This window comes from Panthera onca, chromosome A1 (assembly GCF_046562875.1).
Source record: "Panthera onca isolate mPanOnc1 chromosome A1, mPanOnc1 haplotype 2, whole genome shotgun sequence".
In the NCBI taxonomy this organism is placed as follows: Eukaryota; Metazoa; Chordata; class Mammalia; order Carnivora; family Felidae; genus Panthera; species Panthera onca.
The window spans coordinates 34,793,475-34,820,844 of NC_138339.1; the positions used below are offsets into that span (position 1 = coordinate 34,793,475).

Sequence of the window (27,370 nt, forward strand, 5' to 3'; positions counted from 1 at the left end):
GGAGAAAGAGCACGGGGGCCTTCCAGCTTCTATAGCAGAAGTCAAGGAAGGGAGAAAAGAGTTAGGAAAGATGTTGAGTGAGCCAGCCAGCAGTGGCTCGTCACTTATTGATAGGGTGCTCATATGTCCCAGTTTGCCAGCGACAGCCCTGGTTTGCACCTGTTGTCCCAGTGTGATTATTAATAGCAACCCCTTCTATTCTCAAAAGTGTCTTGGTTTGAATGACAAATGCTATGTTCATTCCACTTATTGAGCGCTTGCTATTTACTGTAGGCTCTTATTAAATGGTAGTTATTAATAAGATAGAAGGCAACCATACGATAAATAATAAGCCAAGATTACGTGTGTGGCAAATGCCTGTGATGCCACTTCGTAATATGGGATACAATACTACGATATTGATTTGGCCTAGGAGTGTTTTGAGGACTGATGACGCAGACTAGAAAGCCACTTACATATTAAGGCAGGTATACTTTTCTGCCGTCACAAAATTTATCAGAGAAATTTTGCATATGAGAAGAAACATTATTTTATCTTCTAGATTATTCTCTTGTGGAGAATGTAGTAGACTGTGACCTTGGGCTATTTAGTAATAAAGCCCTCCTTAATCAGGAGAAAATATTTGTATCTTCCAAATATTCTTTCGAGTTGATTTAAAATAAAACTATTTACTTAACTGTTTATTTTTTTCCCCCTTAGCTCGGTTTTAAAATCCTAACAATTTGTTTTACAAATGCATATATTCTGTTGGGCTGACACAGTGGAAACAAACAAATTAAAGAAATTTGGTTCTTGTTTTGTCCCTGGCCACCAGTTAGTAAGTCTCTTTCCTCTCTGGATCTGTTTCTCATATACAAAGTGAGAGATGAAATAATCGTGGGGGGTCCTCTACTTTGTGTTCCTAAGAGTCCATAGGTGTGTTTGGGTCATCAAGGGAAACCAGGAAACAGCCAATCTGCTTGCGGCCTCAGGTCACTTTGGTCTGAGGATGTGTTAAGAAGTAAGGCTGCAGAGGAAAACTGACATGAGGTCACAAATCGCATGCATATCCATCCAGCCAAGCAACTTGCCATTCATTTTTGGCAGAAGGAAGGCGTTTCCTAAACAGCATGGAAGGTCAGCGGTACTTGATGGGCTGGAGGGAAGAAAGACACGGAAGGAAAAGACTTGTTTTATTCCGGGTTCTGAATTCTTTACACGTTCAATGACCTAACATCTCTGGTCCAAGGAGCAGAGTGGCCGTGAGGCGTAACTCACCTGTCCCTGGGTTTGTGTTCTGAGAAATTCTAGCAGCACGTCACAGGTTAATAGTTTTGACACAGTGTGCTGTTGGTGGTTCAACCCCAGCCCTCCCACCCCCATTCTGCTGTGATAGGTATCCCCCGCTTTTCTAAGTTCACATTACACCATCCCGCTTTTACCAAAAAACCTACATCGGTACCTGTTTTCACTCACTGAGAGAAATCTGCAGAAGATTTTGGCTTTTATGAAAAAAGGCGAAAAGTGAACATGCATTCAGCATCGGCTTTGCCGTGAGCCTCTATGGGGGCAGTACACCCGGAACAGTGGCAGAGGCCACACCGAGCTCCTTCCTCGGGAACTACACTGGGCACACGAGCATCACAGAGCTTTGAGCTATTGTCTGTGAGCATCTGTGCTTTGTCGCAATTTATTTTGAGCATCTGCTAGCAAAACGTGTCCCAAAGGATTAGAAAAGCCCAAGAAGGGTATTTTGGGGGTCTGGGAATGCTAAAAAAAAAAAAATCCCATAAAAATGAATGGTAATTACTCCTTCACTTTCTGCCATGTCAGCTTATGAAAGGTTTCATACGAACCCTCTACTTTTGGAAAGTGGGAGAAAGCTGTATCTCCTTTCTAAATGACATCACCAATGTTCTACAACCTTAGTTCCTTATTACTTTTATTTTTGAAATGAAAGATTTAGAATCTAGATAATTTGCCTGCTCAGTCAACCCAACCAATTTTTGTTTAGATTTTCTCATGGGAAATAATTTTATCAAATAGCTGAAGAGATTAGTATTCCAATGTCCTGCCGCCACTTTTAGGAGTAACTGCACCCTGGATTTTGATATCTAGGTTGCTTGTTGAAACAGCGATGCCTGATTGATATCTTCAAGGTTCTAAGGACTGCTGTTCCGAGGTCATTCCACGCTCCCCATCCCTGACCACCTTCAGTGCGGTTGGCAATTATTTTGGAGTTTTTTTTCTCCTTATAAGTCCTCATTGGCACTTCCTTTCCTACCTTATCTTCCCCCTTCCTAAAAACTCATTTATTTTTATGAAATCTTCCTGAGGTAGATTTTGATTTTCTCAACTTTTTTTTTCTTTAGTTTTTTAAAATGTTTATTTATTCTGACAGAGAGACAGAGTGCGAGTGGGGGAAGGGTTGAGAAAGAGGCAGACACAGAATCTGAAGCAGGCTCCAGGCTCTGAGCTGTCAGCACAGAGCCCAGCATGGGGCTCAAACCCACAAACTGAGACCATGACCTGAGCCAAAGTCGGACACTTAACTGACTGAGCCACCCAGACACCCCATCTCAACTTTTCAACTTGTCAGGTTTCCAATCATCTGCTGAACGTTTCCTGTTTTAGCTAATTCATGGAAATGCTGAAAAAGATTCCCCCCAGTTCCATGCCCAGTGCAACTCATTGCCTTGTCCAAAATTGCTCAAAACTCTGGGTTTCTGCGGCTATTCTGAACCACCCATATGTAATAGTTTTGCTCATACCTCTTTTAGAAGGTTTAGATGTTTGCAGTACCAGTCTGTGTTGTGAAACTCAAACAGGTCTGCTTGCACGTGGGTGCCATGGAACAAAAGACCAAATATACCGTTTTAAGCATACCACCACGCAAAAACAGAGAACAGTGGAGATTTCGACTGGAATCCCTTAAGCTTATAGGTTCGTTTGGGGGAGAGTTTACATCTTTATGATGTTGAGCATTCCTTTACTAAACATGGTGTCTTTCCATTTATTAGAACTTCTTTTTTTTTTTTTTTTTTAACAAAGTGGCAGTTTTTTTTTATTTTAATTTTTTTTTCAACGTTTTTTATTTATTTTTGGGACAGAGAGAGACAGAGCATGAATGGGGGAGGGGCAGAGAGAGAGGGAGACACAGAATCTGAAACAGGCTCCAGGCTCCGAGCCATCAGCCCAGAGCCTGACGCGGGGCTCGAACTCACGGACCGCGAGATCGTGACCTGGCTGAAGTCGGACGCTCAACCGACTGCGCCACCCAGGCGCCCCCATTTATTAGAACTTCTTTTATGTTCTCCCATAAGCTTTCATAATTTTCCTAATCTATGTCTCTCTCAGCTCCTTTATTGGATTTATGCTTAGGTTTCTCAGGAATTTGATTGCTACTCTTGTCAATGGAATATATATTATTTCTTTATTGTTACCAGAGTATTATCAGTGAATACGAATGTTACTGGATTTACACTAATCTTGTGTCTAGCAACACTGTTAAACCTACTTATTAGTTCTAACAGTTTCTGAGTAGGGACTCTGGGATTTTCCATGTTTAAAATATGTGTCTGAAAATAAGAATAATTTTATTTCTTTCTTTTCAATATTTAGTTATCGCCTTCTTTCATTGGCTAAAGGTTCCAATAAACATTGAATAGAAGCAGGACTGGAAGGCATCCTTGTTTTCTTCCTGACTTTGTAGGAAGAGACAGCTCGTTGTTGTTTTTTTTAAGTTTATTTATTTTGAGAGAGACAGAGATAGCACAAGTGGGGGAAGGGCAGAGAAAGAGAGGGAGAGAGAGAGAGAATCCCAAGCAGGTTCCATGCCGCCAGCGCAGAGCCTGGTGTGGGGCTTGAGCCCACAAAGCCGTGAGATCATGACCTGAGCCAAAACCAAGGGTTGGACACTCAACCGACTGAGCCACCCAGGCACCCCAAGACTGCTTCTGATATTGAGCCACTTAAAAAGATATTTGCTATAGGTCTTTGGTAGATAGGCTTAACTTGCTTGAGCAAGTTCCCCTCTGCACCTAGTTTGCTGATATTTTATTAATAATGAGTGTACAGTTTTAGCAAATGTTTTTTCTGCACCTGCTGAGATACCCTTTTGCTTTTCTCCTTTAATTAATTTATGTGCTTAATAAAATTTGTACATCTTCTGTTGTTAAGCAAGGCTTATATTCTTGGGAGACATTTTATTGAGAGATGCCTTTATAAATATATTGTTGGATTTGATTTAGTACTACTATTTTATTTTACATTTTTGATATCTATGGTTAGGGAGTGAAATTGGCTTATAATTTCACTTTCTTGTAGAGGCTGCCAAACTTTCAATCGGTATTCTATTCCAAAATGACCTGAGTTGTGGTTGTAGCTTAAAGTATAGCTTGTTTTTTCTATGGTGTGTACATGTATAGCAAGGATTGCTCTTATTTATTTATAACCTCCTTTGAGGCATTAGGACTCATTTAGCAATAATGATAATAATCATGACCCATTTTGAACTTTCTCACTATAGGTTGTCATTCAAAAGCACAGAGTTATCTAGAGTTTCATCAAGTCAATTTGGCTGCTTTGCAGTGGTGATAAGCCCATTACGAAGTTGGGAATGAAGAAAAAATTAATTTGTGTATTAACTGTTACTGATGTTGATCGGGCCCAGTGGTTTATCCAAAAACAAAGAATACTCCTTTCTGATTCTCCTGCCTGCCCTCGCTACTATGGCTGATTCATGTCATGCCCAAGTCTGGACTTGGTGGTGGTTGCTGGTTCCCTAGAGCATTAAGTTCCACAGTAATATACACCAAATAGAGGCAGCAAATGGAGTCAGGTAGGCTTGGGTCCCTTGCTCTCCCTGCTACTTGCCAGCTCGTTGAGTTTGGACAAATTCTTTCACCTCTCTAAAATGTTAGTTATTCATCAGAGCAACGGGAATTTTAATATCATCGAACAGAGTTTGTTACAATGATTAAATCCATAATAGAGTGCAGTATCTGGTATAGTGTAAACGCTTAAAAGAAGTACCTTTATTTTTTCCACTGTTAGAATGAATAAAATGCTAACAATACTATGCTAACACCAACTGAAAGTGTGGCTTCTTTCAAATGCCCTTCAAAAGGTGCTATTAGTTTGCAGTTTATAAGTTTCTGTTACAGTGCCTTTCACATATTATGTCTTAATCCTTTTTCTTTTAAAAAATATTTATTTGGTGCCTCTCATATCTTAGGGTTAGATGCTGGGGAATATTGAAGATATGAGATAAATAAGCAGCAGAGATCAGTCTAGAGAGACAAAATACAATTAAAATATGAACTGATAGAATGTAAGATGTGGGATATCAAGATGGAACATAAGATATGGGAATATCAAGATTGAACTCAGTGGGACTGAGGAAGAAGCAACTAACTCTCTAGGTAAGTAGAGCAAAGAAAACATGAAGAAGGTCATATTTCAGTAGGGTCTTAAAGGCTGAAAGAGGTAAGGAGCAAATGTGTTCCAGTCCTAGCAAGCTAGGTAGGTAAAACTACCCCGGCAGGAAAAAGATATTTTATGATAGGAAAAGTAAAACTTCAAGAATAAATTGCATAATTGATTCTGATCTCAGAACTTCCCTTCAGGGCTGGATATTTAACTATGAGTCTGAGCCTGTGGGAAGGAGAGCAGGGATGCCTTGGAACCCTGGGTAAACACTGACCCTCTGGTGTCCTAGAGGTAAGATTTAATTCACTGCTAATTAGTGTTGGCTTTGGCTCCCCTGGGGAAGTATAAACATAAAGAAGGAAAGGAGTGGGGAGAAGGGCAAAAGGCAAGTGCATGGATGTGTATTTTGCAGAACTGCTCTGGAGGAATTGAGAAGTGCAGAGAAGGTCTTGAAAATAGAGCAGGGATTATTTCGCATGCTTTAAAATAAAGCAAATTCTGCTGGAGGCTGCTAACATATCACACCCTAAAAATAAAAACAAAGGAATATGGAGCCTTTTTTATTCTTACTGTGATCATTTTAACCTTCCAAAAGGAAGCCATAATTGGGCTGTTTTTATTGTCTGTGGGCTGGAGCAAATGCTGGTCTGTAAACATTCTGATGCTTCCAACTCAAATAGCCTTCTTAGGAATGTCTACCCACATTTGAGGTGTGCTTCACTGGGAACCTTAGAATGTTGTAGAAAAACAACAGGGCATCTCACCAAACCCACAATGTTTCAGAAATTTTCCAGCCAGAGTTATTCTGGCTGGGGGCACATGTAACAAATGTGCCCTTGTTTCAAGAGAAGATACTTCAAAGAGTTTTGGGATTTTGTTTGGTTGTTTTCAATTTTTTTTTTTTTTTGCCTTTATATTTTCTTTATCATAGAACAGTTGTTTTAGTGTTGTGGTTGCTGTTGCTGTTGTTTTTCCACCAGAGAAGTATATGAAAGAAATATCTATTTCTGTATCTTCTGGGATCCACACTACCCTTTAAAATATCTGCACAACTCAGATCAATTCACGTGGCATTTATGAACTCCTCCTGGGTACTCGGTGTCCAGAATCCTGAAGTTAATAAGATTGAGGACTTGCCCCATAGAACCCCACATTCCAGTAGGGAGGACAAATATGTACACAAGTAGCACAAACACTAGACAGAATGTGAAGATGTTCAAGGAAAACACAGAGTTCATGTGGGAAATACCAGAGGAAGAGCTGTGTTCTGCCTGAAATATCGAGAAGAGAAGAGAAGAGAAGAGAAGAGAAGAGAAGAGAAGAGAAGTTTGAATAATAAGTAGAATTTTAACCATTAGACTATTGAAATAAGAAAAAGAATGGAATTAATCTCTTGTAAAACAAGAATTTAAAATAATTGTTGTGCTTACCAACAAAATAACTCTGTTTTAATTTGTTTACTCATTCATCTATTCCATAAACAAGTATTGAGTACCTATGATGTGTCAGGCACTATTTAGAGAGAGAGGTGAATAGAACATCCTCCCTGCCCTCAGTACCCTTATTGTCTAGACAGATAGAGATGTTCACACAAGAGACGGATGTGCACAGACAGGCGCATGAAATACTCTGAGAGTACCACAGACTTAAAGGAGTCGAGGAAGACTGCACAGCGGGGTAGAGTTTGGAAGGTTCGACGGGGAACAGGTTAAAGAAAACAGTCCATGTAGAAGGAATGTCATGTACAAAGGCTTGGAGGCGTGAAGCAGCATGGGGTGCTTGTGGGCCCTCAAGTATTTTGATGTTCTCAAATATAGCGCTGTAGGGGAGGAAAAGTGCTCCTGGACCTTCCTAGAGTCCTTGGCTGGGTCTGAAAAGTAAATTGACAAAGATTAACAGGAGAAGAATGTACACATGTGTTCAACCTAAGTTTGATGCGACATGGGAGCCTTTACAAGGAAATGAAGACCTACAGAAACAGAGCTGAGTATTTTATGCTGGGTTTGATGAGGAGTGGACAGTCGTGGAAGAACACTATGATAAGTCAAGTGCAGTGGTCCCCCCCTTATCCTTGGGTTTGCTTTCCACGATTTCAGTTACCTGAGGTCAAGTGGGGCCCCGAAGTAGAAGATTCTCCTTCTGTCTTATCTGCAGAAGGTCAAGGGTAGCCTAATGCTAGGTCACCACGCCTATGTCATTCACCTCATCTCACCACACAGGCGTTTTATCATTTCACATCTTCACAAGAAAGGTGAATACAGTCCAGTAAGATATTTTGGCAGACCACATGCACATGGCTTTTATGACAGCATATTGTTGTAATTGTTCTATTTTATTATGAGCTATTGCTGTTAATCTCTTACTGTTCCTAACTTATAAATTAAACCTTATCATAGATATACACATATAAGAAATATCATAGTATCCACAGAGCTCAGTAGTCTCTGTGGTTTCAGACATCCACTCAGGGTCTTGGGACACATCCCCCAAGGATAAGGAGGGACCACTGTATGAGGTAAGTGTATAAATTGGGGGAAGCTTAGCAAGGCCTAATTGTTAGGATTCTAACTGGTGCCCCTTGTCTTCAGAGATAAGGATGCTCCTTTTCTTCAGGTACAGGGAGGGCACCCCTCACCTGAAGATTTTATAGCATGTTTCAGGGGAGAAGGAAGTCAAACGGACTCTCCTGCTTAAAATACTCAATATATCAAAGTGCCGTATTTGGGGTAGCATGCCCTGAATCCTATCAGGGCATATGGAGTGGGGCAAGTGGGAGCAGGGGACATGAGAAATAAGACTAGAAATAAAACCAAAAGCCAGATCTCGAAGAGCTTTCTAGACCATGCAGTGGAGATTGAATTCCACCCAATATTGATTTTAAATTTTGTTTAAAAGTTTACTTATTTCTTTTGAGAAAGACAGAGTCAGCACGAGTAGGGGAGGGGCAGAGAGCAAGGGAAACAGAGAATCCCAAGCAGGATCCGCACTGCCAGCACAGATCCCAATGTGGGGCTCGAACCCACGAAGCCGTGAGATCATGACCTGAGCCGAAACCAAGAGTTGGATGCTTAATCAACTGAGCCACCCAGGTGCCCCTGTTCCATATTCATTTTAGTGAAGTTCGTTTAAGCAGAGCAGTAATACCTAAATTTTAGAAAGCTCCTGCAGATGGTTTCCTGGAGGATAAAGTGGAGCTGGGAAAGACAGCATGCAGGAAAGGCTGTCAGGAGGCTGTTTCAGTCAGCTAGGTCCAGGGCAGGATTTAGACCATTAGGGGGCAATTGCCCTCATCAGCCTAACGTGCAATTTAGAATTTAGGCAAAGATAACCATAAAATGCCTAATAAAGTGCATGATCTGATTTTGCTTATGATGATTATTGAGGTGCCTTGAAAAAGATCAAATTTCAAAATATTTTAAGACTTTTATTGGCTCGTCCCTGCATGTGCCTCTCCATCTGCTGTGGGATCCAGTCGTGCAGGAGTCAGGCCGATGGGTGAAAGGACTGGGGTGATATTGAAGTGGGGGGGGCTTACAGGACTAGGTAAAGGGAAGAGAGAAACCTGGGATGGCGCTTAGATTCTGACCGGGCCCACAGGGTACTGGCCAAGCTCTGCCTTTGGAGTGCTACTGCCCCTCTGAGGCAGGCACACCTCTCCCATCTGTTCCCCCTGCAGAGTCCCTCGATGTTTTGCACTTCGTCCAGCCTCCAAAGGGTGTTTTAAAATGCCCTCCTCTGGGGACCCTCACAGACTTTAAAATCCTCAGGACCAGATTCAGCCTCTGACACGACCACCATTTCAGCACAGCTCTGTCATGAGGCTCCTGACTCAAGTTGGCTCAGGAGAGGAGGGCTCAGCAGGGCCTCCCAATCCTCTCACCCATCGCTTGTCCCCCCCTGGCACGTGCTCCTCCACGCAGAGGTAACCTGGTCCCCTTACTCACTCTGGGACTCCTGCTCAGTGGCACAAAACAGAAGATGCCGCCTGACAGAGACTCATCTTTCTCCCAGCGTCATGCACCACCCACTCCCAGCCCCCAAATCTGTCTGGGAACAAAGCCCCAGGCAACAGCTAAATATATCTCTGGGATTGTTCCTGAATATTCCAAAGCATCAGGGACTGAGAAGAGAATTTTCCCCATGATCCTGGGCCCAGGGCTCATTGCACTGTTTTCTTCAGGATTCCCAAAGCCCCAGCTTCAAGAGAAACAAACAACAAAATATTTACAGATGCCTTCTCGAATAGAGGCTTAGCTCCCTCTCCATGGTCTTCCAGGCCCAGTGCGGGATACTGGCTCCCTAAGTGTCATGTATGTTCATCACCAATATTTGAGTGTCTACTTCTGTTTGGGAATCTATTCTGTATAAGCAATGTCACCATTTCAACCACTTGATTTAATGTGGTGCCAGGTTTCATTTCTTTCTAAGCCATCTTATTTCTGAATTGCAAACTTTTAAAAATCGTGACTTTGGAGTACTGGACTAGACCATCTCAGTCCGGGGTGGGGGGAGTGGTTTACCATATCGGGGAGGAGTCACTTTTACATCCATGGTCATCAGAGACAGGCCACAACCTCCAGATATTGGTGGAGATAAATGTATATTTTTAGCCCGTAAGCCAAGAAAATCTCTGTGGTGATCATAGTAAAAACGGCACACGCAGAAGTATACAGAGTAAAATATGATAGAGCTCCTCGGATTCTCCACCTTCAGCCCAATTTCATTTCACTGTCAAGGGTTGGGAACTCGTGGGTCCAGAACTTTTCCTGCACTTGGCAGATATCTTTCCTTATGTATGACTAGATCCCTGCTTCAGTGAATAGTGACTATTTTCATGAAGCTCTCAGAAATGTGCCCATTTCGTGGACCTTATGGCTGTTCGCCTATACACACCTTATCTTTACAATTATAAATAATTCATAAAATTATTCCAACTAAGGTAGTACAGGGCCGGGAGAGCAGAGTGTGGGCTGAGAATCACAGTGGAAACCTTGATGCACCTACCGAATCGTTTCGTGTTCAATCGGTGATCTTCTTGCCATTTGATGCACTGAAATAATATCTAGTCTCCAGAGCTCAAACTCTGCTTCTGAACTGCTCTGTGAGATGAGAGATCCTCATTATCTACTTTAACACCACTCCTTGGGGAAATTTTTTCATCCAGAAATACCGGGTCAATTAGCAAGCACTATGGAACAGTATGTAATTCTCAGAACTGGCTTCCAAAGCCTCCTGGCTCCCTGGTGGGCAGCACTTAACCTGCCTCTTCAGCATTGTGTAATCACTCCCTCAATCAGCCCCCAAACGGTGCCGCTCTAGGGAACAAAGTGTCTCTAATTACACTTGCCTTTCTCTTCCTCAATCACGAAGGTCCTCTGTGCAGAAGCCTGTGCCAAGCAGTTCTTGGAGCAGGAGAGGCACAGTCAGACGTGGGAAGGCCCTGACTCTCCTTTTTTTTTTAATATTTAAATTTTTAATTATTTTTAATTTATTATTTTTTTTAATTTACATTCAAGTTAGTCCGCATATAGTGCAACAATGATTTCAGGAGTAGATTCCTTAGTGCCCCTTATTCATTTAGCCCATCCCCCCTCCCACAACCCCTCCAGTAACCTTTAGTTTGTTCTCCATATTTATGAGTCTCTTGTATTTTGTCCCCTTCCCTGTTTTTATATCATTTTTGCTTCCCTTCCCTTGTGTTCACCTGTTTTGTATCTTAAAGTCCTCTTATGAGTGAAGTCATATGATATTGTCTTTCTCTGACTGACTAATTTCGCTTAGCATAATACCCTCCGGTTCCATCCACATAGTTGCAAATGGCAAGATTTCATTCTTTTTGATTGCTGAGTAATCCTCCATTGTGTATATATACCACATCTTCTTTATCCATTCCTCCATCGATGGACATTTAGGCTCTTTCCATACTTTGGCTATTGTTGATAGTGCTGCTATGAACATTGGGGTGCATGTGCCCCTTTGAAACAGCATACCTGTGTCCCTTGGATAAATACCTAGTAGTGCAATTGCTGGGTCATAGGGTAATTTTATTTTTAATTTTTTGAGGAACCTCCATACTGTTTTTCAGAGCAGTTTATTTTGCTTTTCCAAGCCAGGTAGGCCTGTGTGATTTTTGACTCCACAACTCGTGTTCATTAATGGATTTACATCATTATATACCAGGCTCCCTTCAGATGAAAGGCCAGTGGGGTTTTGATGTATTTTCTCTTCATGTAAAGTCCAGAATGACTGCATGATTTATGAATTTCCTGCCCCCCCTAGAAGCTTTTCTGTTTCCCATCAAGATGAATACTTACTTGTTTTTTAAAAAGCAACTTAATCTTTCATCCTGGTATACTTCTAGGTATAAATGGATAAAGAAATGTAAATGCCCTTTGTTACCATTTTCTTTCCTGAGAGCATTTAAAAATGTAGAGATGCTATATTTTACATGCACTAAAGTGCTCTTTTATGAAGACCTTAGGAATGGTTCTCTGTGAGGTGAGTTGAGGGGGTGTCCTTTATGGAAACCAGGCAGGGAGTTGATCCCTATGTCTTCTCCTGGCTGTCCAAGCCAGGAGTCAACTTGGAGCTCATAGGAGCCAGCCTCCTGTGAATTTTGAATTGTTCCTCGTAACAACAAATGAAAAGCTGCAGCAGCTGAGAGCAGATGTAGTGGCTACAGAGATCAAAGAATTGCTTTTATCCTCTGGTATGCAAGTTTTGAGTTTAAATGTGAATGATGTCTTGTAATCAACGCATTTGATACCTGTGACTAATGCGGTAAAGAAAAGTATCAGAGGTTGGGTAGAAAGATAAGGAAACATTTGCTTAATTAAAGAGGGCTTTTGGGGGAAGGTGAGCAAGGACAAAGTATTTTGGAGACCATGAACAAGTCATATAACCTCTCTGGGCCTTTGTCCTCTCATCTCTGAAATGAAGAGGTGGGAGAGAGGAGCATGGAGATGTCTTCCATTTCTAACATTCCAGGATTGCATAATTCTTTATTCTATGCATTTAGACAGTCTGGGCAAAGACCTGTAGGCAAGAAAGGGGAGATAGCTATTAAGAATGTGAACAGGAATGGAAGTTACAGGTAGAGATATAAATGGCCGGAAAGAGAACATGAATCGTCTGGGAGCAGAAGGATATTTAATCCCAAACATGGTCGAGGTAGTTACAGAAAAAGATTTGGAGGCAACTGGCTGGGTAGTCTGCATTAAGTGAATATTTTCTAGTGTAACATTTTAATTCCTCTCATTATTTTAAGTGTATTTTGGTAGCTTCATTGAGATATATTTTAAATATACAATTTACTCATTTAAAGTATACGATTCAATGGCTTTTCATACATTCACAGAGTTGTGCATCCATCACCACAATCAATCTTAAAAAGAAACACTGCTCTGCCTAACAGCATTCCCAACCCCTCCCCGAAACCCCAGTCAACTAATCTGCTTTCTCTTTTTAAAGATTTGCCTATTTTGAACAGTTTACGTACATCGTATCATACAATATGTGGTCCTTTGTGACTGGTTTCTTTCACTTAGCACCATGTCTTCAAGGTTTGTCTATGTCACAGCATAATGTCAGTACTTCAATTCTTTTTATTGATGGCATAATAATATTCTATCACCTGGATATACCACATTTTATTGATCCCTTCATCAGTTGATGGATATTTGGGTGTTTTTACTTTTTAGCTATTATGAATTATGTTGCTAGGAACACTTGTATAAAAGTTTGTGTGTCGACATATGTTTTCATTTGTTACAGGTATATACCGAGGAGTGAAATTGCTGATAACTATATTCAGCTGTTTTTAAAAACTGACCAATTGTTTTTCAAAGGGCTGAACCATTTTACATTCCCCTCAGCAGGATACAAGGGTTCTGGTTTCTCCACATCCTTGCTAACACTTGTTAGTATGTCTTTTTGATTCTAGCCATCCTAGTGGGTGTGAAGAGGTCTTACTATGATTTTGCATTCCCTGGTGACTAATGATGTTGAGCATCTTTTCATATGTTTATTGACCATTTATGTATCTTCTTAGATAAATGTCTATTCAGGTCCTTTGCAGGTTTTTAATTGGATTATTTATCTTTTTATTATTGCGTTCTATTTCTAGATTCTAGATACAAGTCCCTTACCAGATACATGATTTGCAAAAAATTTTTTTTCCTCCATTCTGCAGCTTGTACTTCACTTTCTTGATGGCATCCTTTGAAGCATTACAGTTTTTAATCAATGAGACCAGTTTCTATTTTTGTTTTTGTTGCTTGTACTTTTGTCACAGGCTGACAAATGATTGCCTAACCCACAGTTGTGAAGATTTATGCCTATGCTTTCTTCTAAGAGCTTTATAGTGTTAGCTCTTAATTTGGGTCTTTGATGCATTTTGAGACAACTTTTGTTTACGGCGTGAGGTAGAGGTCTAACTTCACTCTTCTACATATAGATAGCCTTTTAATGATTTTTAACTATATATTTCTAGTTATTTTCTGAAAGGTTACTCTAGGGCTTAAAATATATTTTTAACTTATCAGAACCTAGTTTAAATTTATACTAACATAATTGCAGTGAGGTCTAGAAATTGTACTCCTTTATAGCTCCATTCCCATCCCCCCTTTGTTTTGCTATTATTGTTATAATTGTTACATCTGTATGTGTTAAAAATGCAACATACTGTTGTAATTGTTACTTTATGTAATTTTATGTTCTTTAAGGAAACTGAAAGAATGAAGGATAGTCTTGAATGAATAGATAGTCTTGGAGGTTTTTATGAACCCCTTTAGTACAGAAATGCTTTCCACGTTGCTCATTATCATATCCCCTACACCTAGAACAGTCTTTATCACATAGTAGGTACTCACCTAATACATAAATGAATGAATAATGATCTCCATGCAGGTAGTAAGTGGAGAGAGAGAGAGAGCATCCCCAAAAGATGTGGAGATGAATAATGAAGAGATTAAGAGAATAAGATTACATGATTGTGGAGCTGTTGTGGGAGAGGTAGTGATCACAGTAAAAAGTAAGACAATGTCTTTCTCATTCAATGTCTTATGTGTCTGATGTGTCTGATGTCGGGCACAGTTGACATTTGGGAGAGGCTCAGTAAATGTTTAATGAATAAGTGAAACATCCTATGGCTGGTGCAGATCTTGGGGGATGAGGCAAGAGAGTTTCAGTCTTCGAAGTCCCTGTGCTCCCCAAATGGACAACCTCTGCTTCTTCTCAGTGACCCTGGTGCTTCTTCTGGGCTGACAGACCCCCCTGGATTGTCAGCTGCCTTTGTGTGTTCTCAGCAGGATGTCTGATCACTGAAAGATGAGAAGTACAAGCCTGTTGGTTAGGACTTAGCAGAGGGAAGCCAGGATAAATTTATCATTAACCAAGTTGGTAGGGTGGAGGGTGGGCAATAAGAAGAGGAAGAAGGAAACTATTGGTAATAGACAGTGAGGTAACTAAGAGGAAGCCTATGATAATTCTAGACTTAATTAACTCATTCATTCACCCACAACACCTATTGAAAGCCTGCTTTGTACTAGACTAGAGATGGATATAACAACGTATTCAACTTTCCTTATGCCAAATGTTAAACCCTAAACAAAAAAATGTACTTCACTGTTGTAAGAACATTCTGGAAATAACTATATAGACCTTTATAGTGGTTAAGATGCCCAAGACTGAAGCCTCACTGACTGGGTTTGAATCCCAGATGGGTAGAGTTGCCTGATGACCTCCCTATGCTGATTAAACCTCCCTTTTCTGTAAAGTAGAGATATTAATACTTACCTCCCGGACTTCTAGATTAAATCGTTAGTACACATAAAGCACATAAGATATTGCCTACCATGTAATATGTAATACATAAGAGCTGGCTATTAATATTGCTGTAACAATTATTATTAAACAACGACCACAATAGTTAATTGAGATCATCTAGTAAATTTCAATGCAATTTTAAAGTTCCCATTATCCATAGTACCTAGCTACCTACCTAGAAATTTTCTTAGTAGCAGCCATTTATGTATATATGAATTGATTTTGAAGCTTGAGCTGTTAAGAAGAAACAACCCTCTTCTTATGTGTGCTTGTTTCATTTTGTTTAATGATTACTATGGCAAAGAGCTGTTTTCTACCTTTAAAAACCAACTCCATTCCAGAGGTTACCAGAACAGAGAGGAGCCCTCATAATTCAGAGGGCTGGAAAGCAGTTGATTTATTTTCAAATTAGGTTAATATGAATGGATTGCTGTCTGAGATTTCAAAGCTGTGGCAGATCAATTGGCTCAGGAATCAAAGACACCAAAGGTGATGCTGTTAATGTAAATGTATGAGTCATTCAAAATACTAATTAAAGACTGTAGTTGGTTTTATCATGTAAAAGAGCAGCATCATGAAACATTCTTTTTTTAAAGTTTATGTATTTATTTTAAGAGAGAGAAGGAGAGAGAGAGAGAGAGAGAGCTACCAAGAGCCAGGGAGGGGGCAGAGAGAGAGGGAGAGAGAATCCCAAGTAAGTTCCATGCTCTTAGCACAGAGCCTAACATGGGGCTTGAACTCATGAACAGTGAGACCATGACCTGAGCTGAAACCAAGAGTCAGATGTTTACCCGACTGAGCCACCCAGGTGCCCCTGAAGGATTCTTTTTGAGACTTACAAAAGATATTTAGATTAGAAAGATACAGTAGAAAGGTTGAATGTTATTTCCATTACTGGATGTAAGAACCTCTTCCCTCTGCCCATCAAAGTGCTCCATAACCCACTCTTGCTTGGACCCCTAAAGTACAAATCGGGAGTACAAGTAAGATTTGTCTTACTGCAGGGCCACCAGGGTGGCTCAGTCGGCCAAGTGTCCAACTCTTGATCTCAGCTCAGGTCATGATCTCACAGTTCATGAGTTCAAGCCCTGCATTGGCTCTGCACTGATGGTGCGGAAACTGCTTGGGATTCCATCTCTCCTTCTCTCTGCCCCTCACCTGCTTGTGCTCTCTCTCTCTCACTCTCTCCAAAAATAAATAAATAAACTTGAAAAAAAAAAAGATTTGTCTTACTGTAGAACTGCAGGTTCCTTCTGGCCAATTTTTTTTTTTTTTTTTTTTTTTTTTTTTTTTTTTAGTAGAAGCATGGAACTTACTTCAAACATTGAACATTAGCACCTGACATTCTTTTCTCAGCAACAGATTGCCTATGTTAGACCATGCGTATGCAGTGACTCTCCGGGACTTAGGGTCCTGAATAACGCATCGTGTGGAGAGGACATTGATGGCACATAATAGGTGTTTAATACGTGTTTGTTGAATGAATGATGGTGGTGAGGGCGAACTGAAAATAAATTGATCATAAATAGGAGTCTCATCTGATAATTTTACCCTAGATTATGATCCCAAACAAGTCATTTAACTAGATCATTCCATGCCTCAGTTTCCATGTCTTTTTTTTTTTAATTTTTTTTTAACATTTATTTTTCAGACAGAGAGAGACAGAGCATGAAGCAGGGAGGGTCAGAGAGAGAGGGAGACACAGAATCTGAGACAGGCTCCAGGCTCCGAGCTGTCAGCACAGAGCCCGACGTGGGGCTCGAACTCACAGACTGCGAGATCATGACCTGAGCCAAAGTCGGACGCTTAACCAACTGAGCCACCCAGGCGCCCTTCAGTTTCCATGTCTTTAAAAGAGAGTCCTGATGAATAATATATTGTGGTTTAAATTAAATTCTGGGTTAAAATATTGATTAAAAAGTTGGTGCTTTTCGGAATAAAATAGAACTATATAATAACACTGAAGACTCCCCCTGCCCAGCTCACCTGTTTAGAGTAGGGAGCAGGGAAGCAATTTAAACACCAGCTTGTATAGTTCCTCAACCCAGTCTTACACTGGTCATCAGAATGAACACTCACTTTCATTTGGCCTGAGGTTCCTTCCAGAGAGTGATGTGAATAGGTAAAACAAATAATACAACCAATATGCAACTACGTGATTATTTTTATCCTCAGTGACTACCCAAATAAGAGGAAGAAGAAAACAAAGTAAGAGGAAGGAATGCCACATATAAGTAGGATGATCATGTTATATATGGAAACAAGGACACTTTTGAGAGTGAAAAAGCAGCTACTGTTAATTGCATCAGGACATGTTTAGACAGTCTTATGCAAACCAGAATGTATGTTTAGCCTCGGTCTATGCCATGCCCAGAAGCAGTTTCTTAAGCATATAGGATCAATTTAACCCTTTTTACCCAATGAAATTTTTTTCCTTCCTGACCCCTTGTTTTTGTTGATAAAACTCCTCCCACTTCCTCTAGGTAGAACATTGGTAGCTTCACCATCATTTGCTAGTTTCAGTGTCTCTAGTTCTCATTATAACATCATTGGCATTACTGAGGCAATGAGGAAGGAGGTATATGCGTCCTGCTCCATTTGGTGAAATTCCACCTGTATTCTTAGCTAATTTACTCATGTGAATGTTCTGCAGTTACTGACTCCTTATTTTGTGTGATTCACTACAGGTCCTTGTAACCTGTAGACAAGCTCTTGAGTTTGCTGACTTGACACATTTTATCTCAACTGATAAATAGCCTTGATAACTTTTCTTTCCCTCCAGTAGGATAGATTTTCCCTCTAACCGGCACTGCCCACTCAACAGTCAGAGTGTTGACATCTCTTGCACCTGTCAGGATAGCTGTATGTTGTGACAAGAAGGAGGCAGGTCTTTTATACATTTGTTCAACAAATACTTAATTGAGCATGTATTGTGTGCCAGATGCTGTTTAGAGCCCTAGATTTTTAGTGTAGTCTGTGATTTCTCTATTGGTTTTCTTAATGGTATCTTTTGATAGCCCAGAAAATTTTAAGTCTGATGATGTCGAACTAACCAAATTTTTTCTTTTCTATGGTTTGTGCTTTTTGTATCTAGTCTGAAAAGCTTGCCCTACTTCAGCATCATGGATTTATTATCCTGTGTATGCTTCCGGAAACATTTTGGTCCTAGGTTTTAAGTCAATGATCCGTCTCAAATTCATTTTTGTGTATGGTATAGGATAAAAGTCAAGGTTCAACTTTTATTTACACAGACATCTAGTTGATTCAGCACCATTTGTTAAAAAAAGACTTCCTTCTCCCCATTAAATTGGCTTGGTGCCTTGGTGGAAAAAACAACTGACCATGTATGTGTAGGTCAATTTCTGGACTCTTTATTGTGATCTTTTGGTCTATCCTTATACACCGTCTTGATTACTGTAGCTCATATGAATATAGTTTAAATAAGTCAAACACAATTACTACCCTTAATGGGTTTACAATCTGATGAGATGAAAAGTCTGATGTAGAAGTCATAATAGTACAAAAAGATGGAGAAAATCACAGTACTAGCCACAGATGTTGGAAGTACAAACGAGAACTCCACCAGGTTTAAGGTGGGCGGATGGGGAAGATTCCTGAAAGAGGTAATAAAGTGATCCTTAAAGGCTAAGGAGGAGTTTGCAGAAGGTAGGAGCAGGCTTGATACCCTCAAGGAAGAGCGAGAAGGCCAGTGTGGCTGGAGTGGAGTAGGTGAAAGGGAGACTGGAGATGATGCCGGAGGGAGGACCACCTTGGGCAGAGCTTTGAAGGCCATTTTAAGGGTCTTGGCTTTTATTCTGAGGAAGAAAGGAAGCCGCCAAAAGGGTTTGAATGGAGAAGTGATTGGACATCCTTTATTTATTTACTTGTAAGTTGATTTATTTTGAGAAAGAGAGAGAGAGAGCATGTGCATGCCAGTGGGGAGCAAGGTAGAGAGAGAGGGAGAGAGAATCCCAAGCAGGCTCTGAGCTCAATCTCACGAACCATGAGATCACGACTTGAGATGAGATCAAGAGTCAGACGTTTAACTGACTGAGCCACCCAGGCGTCCCTGCTCTGACATCTTTTAGAAGCATCTTCCCAGATGTTGTGTTCAAGACAGACCATGTTGGGGGTCGGCAGGGGGCAGGTAAAGACAGAAGCTCTGAAACCAGCTGTGAAGACCACAACCGTAATCCAATTAAACCCGGCTGTGGCTTGGACTCTGGTAATAATGTGATTAAATCAAATAATGTGATTGAATCAAATACTGTGATTTGGGTAATAATGGGATAAAATGATCCCGTTCTGAATATATTTTGAAGGTAGAGCCAAGAGGATTTGCTGACAAACTGAACACAAGACATAAGGTAAAAAGAAGAATCAAGGGTTTTGGCTTCAGCTATAAAGATGTGTTGCAATTTACCAAGATGTGAAAGAAGCACATTTGGAGAAGAAAATCAGAAGCTTGATTTTTCTACTTTAGAGTAAATATGAGCGATTGCTACCCAAAGTACAAGCAATTTCCTCTACAGAGGATGTAGTTGGAGGATGCAGTAGAGATAGTCATCTTGTGAGTCAAGCCCCATGCGAGCAGCACTGTTCTAGGTGATGGGGAATGGGAGAGGGTGGACGTGATGCCCTGCACATGGACCCTGCTCTCAAGGAGAGTTTGTGGGAAGGCTTGACTCCCACGAGATGGAAAAATCATGAAGTCAAGGACCAGATTATGAGATGCAGGTCTCAAGTGCTCCAGGATAGTAGTGGGGCCGTATGAAGTAGTCAAGAATGCTTCTAGAAGGAAATAAGAAAGGAACCATCTTCATAGGATGGGAAAGACTTAGAGGAAAAAGGGTATAATTGTGGGAATAATCAGGAGCCGCTCAGGACACAGATTGTTCTTGGCCTGGCTGGAAGAATTGTTGGAAGGATTTTTTTAATCGGTTAAAAAATTGGTTTTTGGCACATAGTAGGCATTTGATAAAGACCAGCCAATACCACTTATTATATTGGGGGAAGAGATGGAGATAACTACTGTGTCCTGAGTCCACCCTCACCACCATATCAACACCTGCACCTGCTCCTTTAATGCTTTTTGCCCTTTCTCTTTCCTGGCTCGTCTTCTATTACTTCTATTGGAAAATACTCAAACTGGGTTTTCTAAATTGTTTGTGAGGGGGAAGGAGTTGGACTAAAATATATTCAGCATCATCATGTAGGCTTATGGGTTTTTAATAATCTCATTCAGGTGAATGTTACAAAGGTCCAGAAGGGGGCAATGTGACACTTGGACTTCAGGAGGGCTTTTTTCCTATGCTAAAATCAAGAATCTCACGTCAGGGAATGATTCTGTAGACATCATGGGGTCCATCACTCTCACTTGCCAGTAGAGAAACTGAAGCCCAGAGAGGGGAAGGGACTTGCTTAAGGTCACACAGGCATTTAGTGGGAAGGTCTAGACCCTAATCTCTTTCTAACCCTAAGTCTTTTTCCTTATAGCCTCTATACAGCTGTGAAGCAAAACAAATTTTATCAAGTTAAATACAAACAAAACTTCAAACCAATGAAATTTAGATTAACAATGTTACTTGAAAAGTATAGATGGTATTGTTTTGTTGAAATTAATTTGTTACTCATAAGTAAATTAAGTAAATGTGGTGCTTTTAAAAACAGCAACATAGTTATTCATATAACCTTAGTTTCTTTCATATGACCAGTCCTCAATAAATATTTGTCAATTTTCTGTGTATGAAAGTATAAATAATTTGGAATATTTTGGGATATCAGAAAAGCAGTACCTGACGTCTGCACTTCTTATTCTCTCCTTGACCTAGGTACTTTCTATCTATAGATATGTACATTTCTAATTTTTAAAGTAATTATACATGTTCTAAAACATTCAAACAATACAGAAACCTAGGAAGTAAGAAATGAAACAAGTTCATTTTGTAAACATTATAAACATTATATAACATTGGGTTGTGTAAACATTAAGTTGCTTTAGCAAAGGTCAAAACAACGGAGACTTAAAGAAGGTAGAATCTTAATTCTCTCACAACCAAATCTACTAGTAAGCAATCCAGGGCTGATATGGTGGCTGTGTAGTGTTGCGGGCCCAAGTTCCTCCTGTCTTGTGGCTCTGCCATTCTCAATTCATGGCTTCCATCTTGGTCTAAGATGGCTATTTCCATTTACACTGTCATATCCATATTCCAACCTACAAGAAGAAGGGAAAAATGAAGAGGAGAATGATATGTTTCTTTCCTTTTAAAGGCACAACCTGGGGGCGCTTGAGTGGCTCAGTCAGTTAAATGTTCAACTCTTGATTATGGTCGTGAGTGTTGGGCTCCATGCCAGGCCTGCTTGGGGTTCTCTCCCTCCCTTGCTCTCAGCCCCTCCCCTGCTTGCACTCTCTCAATAAATAGAGACAAAAGAAAGAAAGAGAGAGAGAAAGAAAGAAAGATGATAGATAGATAGAAACTTAAAGGCACAACCTGGCATTGCATTTATCACTTTTGCTCACAGCTCATGATCAGAACTCAGACACTAGCCAAACTAGAATGGAGACTGGGAAATATATCAGTTGGATAGCAGTGTTCCCAGACAAAACTTTGTCGTAGAATAGTGCTTTTCAAAGCTGGCTATGCAATAGAATCACCTGAGAAACTTAAAAACAGACAAAAAACCATGCCCTCTCTCAAGATCAATGAAGTCAGCATCTTTGGGAGCAGGGCTTGGGATTACCCATTTAAAAAAAGCTCGAGTGACTTTGATGTGGGTCAGAGCTAAGAATCAGTGCCATAACAAAGAACCAATAGAGATGGGACAACTCACAGCCTCTACCATACCCTCCCTTCACTACTCTGCCCCTTCGGGTTGTCATCCACTAGTTCAGTCCAGATCTTTTACTGTGAATATGCAAATACTTTTTCTGTGGACACATACATACATACATACATATGTGCATGTCTAAACACCCAACACTGACTAGAATTTCTATATGTATGGGTCTTAGGGTAGTAATATTACTGGAAAAGATGTGAGCCTCTGTGTTAGTCTGCATGGCACTTTATATTAATTTAAGAAAATATGAATATCAAAGAATGGAGACATCTGATGGAGAATTTTGGGTGTTGGATGAGCTAACACCTACCTGAGCCAGCTTTTGGGTCGGTCTCCACAAGCATCATGTACTAAATCATTTATCTTTTGCCAGCGGTTTGGAATGCCATGTCAATTACATAGGAAATTTCCATGTCTATGAGATTTTTGTTTTTTTAATTCTCTATTCTGTTAGTGCAGATTGCTATTGTACACCATCCCAGGTCATTTTTTTTTTAAGTTTTTAAAGTGTATTTATTTTGAGAGAGAGAGAGAGAGCAGGATTCGAGAAGGGGCAGATAGAAGTGGAGAGAGAGAATTCCAAGCAGGCTCCATGCTCTCAGTGCAGAGCCCAACACGGGGCTCAAACTCTCAAACCGTGAGATCATGACCTGAGCCGAAATCAAAAATCTGACACTTAACTGACTGAGCCACCCAAGCGCCCCCGGTTCACTTTTTTATATTCAATAACTTCTCTCCTGCTTACTGTCATCACTACCCCTCATTTACTTCCACTACTGGGTATATTTATGAATATTTAAGAATTTATTTATTTATTAAATATTTAAGAATTTATTTAAGAATTCTTGGATTTGTTGTTTATACTGTGTGAAGGGATCACTTATGAGGTATGGGAGGCTTGTGATAAAGGTTTCAAATCCACCTGAACTTTTTATATGGTAAAAGTAAGAGCTTTTCTTCTGGAACACTGTTCTCTCCCTCCCTGACCATAGCCCTTCAGCCTCCTGTCATGACAGACCTTCTTGAGTTCTGCTCAGATAGAGAAGAACAATGTTTTCCCATCACCTCCTAAGGCCATGCTTCAAATGTTCTTCCCTGCTTCTCAGTGAACATACTACATCAGAGTTGAAGGAAGTTCTAAGGCAGCAAAAGAGCAATGTCTGCTTTGACTTGCAAATATTTTTAGACCCCTAAAAATAAACGATAAGCTGCAAATAGGCATGAATGTTCGCACACTGTTTCCTAAATTCATTATTTCTGAGGAAACGAAGACTACATTTTGTTTTTCTGGTGTGATTCAATCCATGATTCCGTTCTGTACCTTAATGCTGTGCCTTACTCAACCCTGTGCCTTAATGTCCTTCCTTATTTCTTTAGAGGCTGGCATATTCCCTCAGAGGAGATGGGAAGATTTGTGTTTTGGAAATGAATTATGTATGAGATTGAAGTCTTTATGGGGAAGGCCCTGGGTTTCTGCCATGTCTTGATTGGAGCATGACAATGTTCTCTTCCCTATGTGTTTGAAATTCCTGGTTCCACATGTTATAAGGTTTACTTACACAGCCTCCACTCTTATGGAGTTAATAATCAGGACATCAAAGGCAACTTTCTTTCTCTCTCTTTCTCTCTCTCTCTCTTTTTACTTAAATGCATATTTCCATTTTTCTATCATTTTATTTTTTTCATCACAATAAGTGTACTCTTTAATCCTTTCCCTATTTCCCTCATCCCCCCCACTCCTCCCCCTGGTTACCATGAGTTTGTTCTCTAGAGATAACAATCTATTTCTTGGGGTTTTTTCCTCTCTTTTTTTCCCCTTTGTTTTATTTCTTAATTTCTACATATGAGTGAAATTATATGGCATTTGTCTTTCTCTGACTTATTTCACTTACCATTATACTCTCTAACTCTATCCATTTCATTGAAAATGGCAAGAGTTCATTCTTTTTATGGCTGAGTAATATTCCATTGTATTTATATACCATATCTTCTTCCTTATCCATTCATCTATTGATGGACACTTGGGCTGCTGCCGTAATTTGGCTGTTGTAAATAATGCTGCAATAAACATACAGGTGCGTGTATCCCTTTGAATTAGTGTTTTTGTGTTTTGGGGGTAAATGCCCAGTAGTGTGATTCCTGGATTGTAGGGTAATTCTATTTTTAACTCTCTGAGGAACCTCCATACTGTTTTCTACACTGGATGCCCCGCTCTACATTCCCACCAACAGTGCACGAGGGTTCCTTTTTCCCCACGTCCTCGCCAACATTCGTTGTTTCTTGTGCTTTTGATTTTAGCCATCCTGACAGATGTGAGGTGACATCTCATTGTACTTGTGGTTTGTGGTTCCCTGATGGGCAATGGTGAGCGCCTTGTGATGTGTCTGTTTGCCCAATTAGCTTTTTTAACTTTCCTAGGGCTTCGTTTTGTTTTTTGTTTTTGCTTCAATGTATGAAAAGAGAATGACAACCCCCCACATCGTAGGACCCACATCGTAGGACTGTCGTGTTACGCATCCATCCATCCGTTTGGCACTGTCACCTGTTGTAAAATACCTAACATTTTAAAACTACGAATGTATTTTTGATCTAGTGGATTGTAGCAATCTTTTTCTGAAGCGCATTATAGAGTTTAAACAGATGCAAAAACGGTGCAAAGCATGTGATAAGTCTCTGGGAGCTCGTCATGCAGCTTTGAAAGTGATCAATTCATGACCCATCTTGTTTCATTTAAGTTTCCATTATTCCCTTCACTCCTGATCATTTTGAAGGAAATTCCAGGCGTATCATTTCACCTAACAACGCTTTTTCCCAGAACTTTGATTTTTTTAAATTGACTTATAGCTGACACACAATGTTACGTTAGTTTCAGGTGTAGCACATAGGGATTCAACAAGTCTATACCTTATGTTATGTTCACCACAGGTGTCGCTACCACCTGTCACCACACATTTTTACAACACTATTGGCTATATCCCCTATGCTGTACCTTTTATCCCTGTGACGTATTTATTCTATAACTGGACACCGTATCTCCCACTGCCTTTCACCCATTTTGCCTATCCCTCTCACCACCTCGGCCTGGCAACCATCCATTTGTTCTCTGTATTTATGGATCTGTTTCTGCTTTTTGCTTGTCTACTTGTTTTGTTTTGTTAGCTTCCCTATGTAAGTGAAATTATAAGGTATCTGTCTTTCTCTGTCAGACTGATTTCACTTCACATTCTACACTCTAGGTCCATCCATGTTGTTGCAAATGGTAAGATCTCATTCTTTTTTATGGCTTAGTAATTTTTATGGCTTATTGCTTGTATATATGTACCACATCTTCTTTATCCATTCATCTATCAATGGATACTCGGATTGCCTCCAATCTTGGCTAACATGAATAATGCTGCAATAAACATTGGGGGCGTATATATCTTTTTGAATCGATGTTTTTGTTCTCCTTACGTAAATACCCAATAGTAGAATCACTGGGTCATATGGTATTTCTGTTTTCGGAGGAACTCCATACTGTTTTCCACGGTGGCTGCACCAATGTACACTCCTACCCATAGTGCGTGAGAGTTCCTGTTTCTCCACATCCTTGCCAACACTTACTATTTTTGTCCTTTTGATTGTAGCCATTCTGACAGGTGTAAGGTGATACCTCATTGTGGTTTTCATTTGCATTTCCCTGATGATTAACAATGTTGGACATCTTTTCATATGTCTGCTTTCCAGCTATATGTCTTCTTTGGAAAAATGTCTGTTTAGGTCCTCTGCCCATTTTTTTTTAAATTTTTTAATGTGTATTTATTTCTGAGACAGAGACAGACAGAGCATGAGCAGCGAGGGGCAGAGAGAGAGGGGGAGACACAGAATCCGCAGCAGGCTCCAGGCTCTGAGCTGTCAGCACAGAGCCTGATGCAGGGCTCGAGCTCACAAACCGTGAGATCATGACCTGAGCCGAAGTTGGTCGCTCAACCGACTGAGCCACCCAGGAGCCCTGATTCTCTGCCCATTTTTAATGAGATTATTCGTGTTTTTATTGGTGTTGAATTGTATAAGTTCTTTATATATTTTGGATCTTAAACCCTTATCATTTATATCATTTGTGAGTACTTTCTCCCATTCAGTAGGTTGACTTTTTGTTTTGTTGGTGGTTTCCTTTGCTGTGCAAAAGCTTTTTCTTTTGGTGTAGTCCCAACAGTTTATTTCTGCTTTTGTTTCCCTTGCCTCAGGAGTCATATTTAGAAAAATGTCGCTAAGGCCAATGTCAAAGAAATTACTCCTTATATTTTCTTCTAGGAGTTTTATGGTTTCCGGTCTCACATTTAGGCCTTTAGTCCATTTTGAGTTTATTTCTGTGCAAGGTCTAAGAAAGTGGCCCAACTTCTCATCTAACAATTATTTTTAAAGATTTATGTTTGAGCCCACTTAAAACTTTAAACCTTTTTTTAAAAAAAATTTTATAATGTTTATTTATTTTTGAGAGAGACAGAGACAGAATGTGAGTGGGTTAGAGGCAGAGAGAGAGGGAGACACAGAATCCGAAGCAGGCTCCAGGCTCTGAGCTGTCAGCACAAAGCCTGATTGTGGGGCTCGAACTCACAAGCTGTGAGATCATGACCTGAGCCGAAGTCGGTCGCTCAACTGACTGAGCCACCCAGGCGCCCCTAAACCTTTTAAACATTTTAAACTGCATTTATAATTTATTTCATTTCCTTTTAAATAAAGCATTTTATATGATTAACAAAAAACTTCCAAAATACTAATAATTTTTTTAGTATAGATGACTTAAACATCTAAACAGGGTAAACCTCATGTTTTCTTAAATACAGTCCAATGCTATTTATAAACAATAAAATTCCAACTCAAAACCACAAATCTAAACCAATTATTCAATTCTTCATTGAAAATTAGCATCACAAAACTTTTTTTACTTTATTCTGCTAAATTTTCTTCACAAGTACATAAAATGCCAGTTTTATACATCATCAAAACGAAAGTATTAATACTATGGGATTTGAGTCTCTTAAACATTTCTGTTTTTAATGATAAATCTTCCCAGAGTTAAAAGATACTCGATCACTGAGGAACTACTATGTCATTCTAGATGTCACAGAGACAGGCATTTCCCAAGCCAGTCTGCTATGTGGATTAAACTCAACAAATTTGTTTTCTGTTTCGTTCTATACTGAACAGTTTTACTAATCTTCTTGGGACCCAAATTCCTACAGATATTTTAACCAACAGTTGAGCATTTTATAGCTTTGTCTAACTCTGAGGTCAGAATTATAAGAAAAATGCC

General features: G+C 40.0%; 1 protein-coding gene across 4 annotated transcripts in view; it reads left to right on the forward strand.

Moving 5' to 3' along the window:
• Nucleotides 1-27,370, forward strand: part of NIM1K (NIM1 serine/threonine protein kinase) — a 64,129-nt gene that overhangs the window by 10,835 nt on the left and 25,924 nt on the right. The window contains exon 1 of one of the 4 annotated variants that reach the window (XM_060634559.3): nucleotides 5,605-5,700. The exons of the other annotated variants lie outside the window; for them this stretch is intronic. The gene's annotated coding sequence lies outside the window, so the exon portion shown is untranslated. Of the gene's footprint in view, nucleotides 1-5,604; nucleotides 5,701-27,370 lie in introns of those variants that run through there. 4 annotated transcript variants of the gene reach the window in all.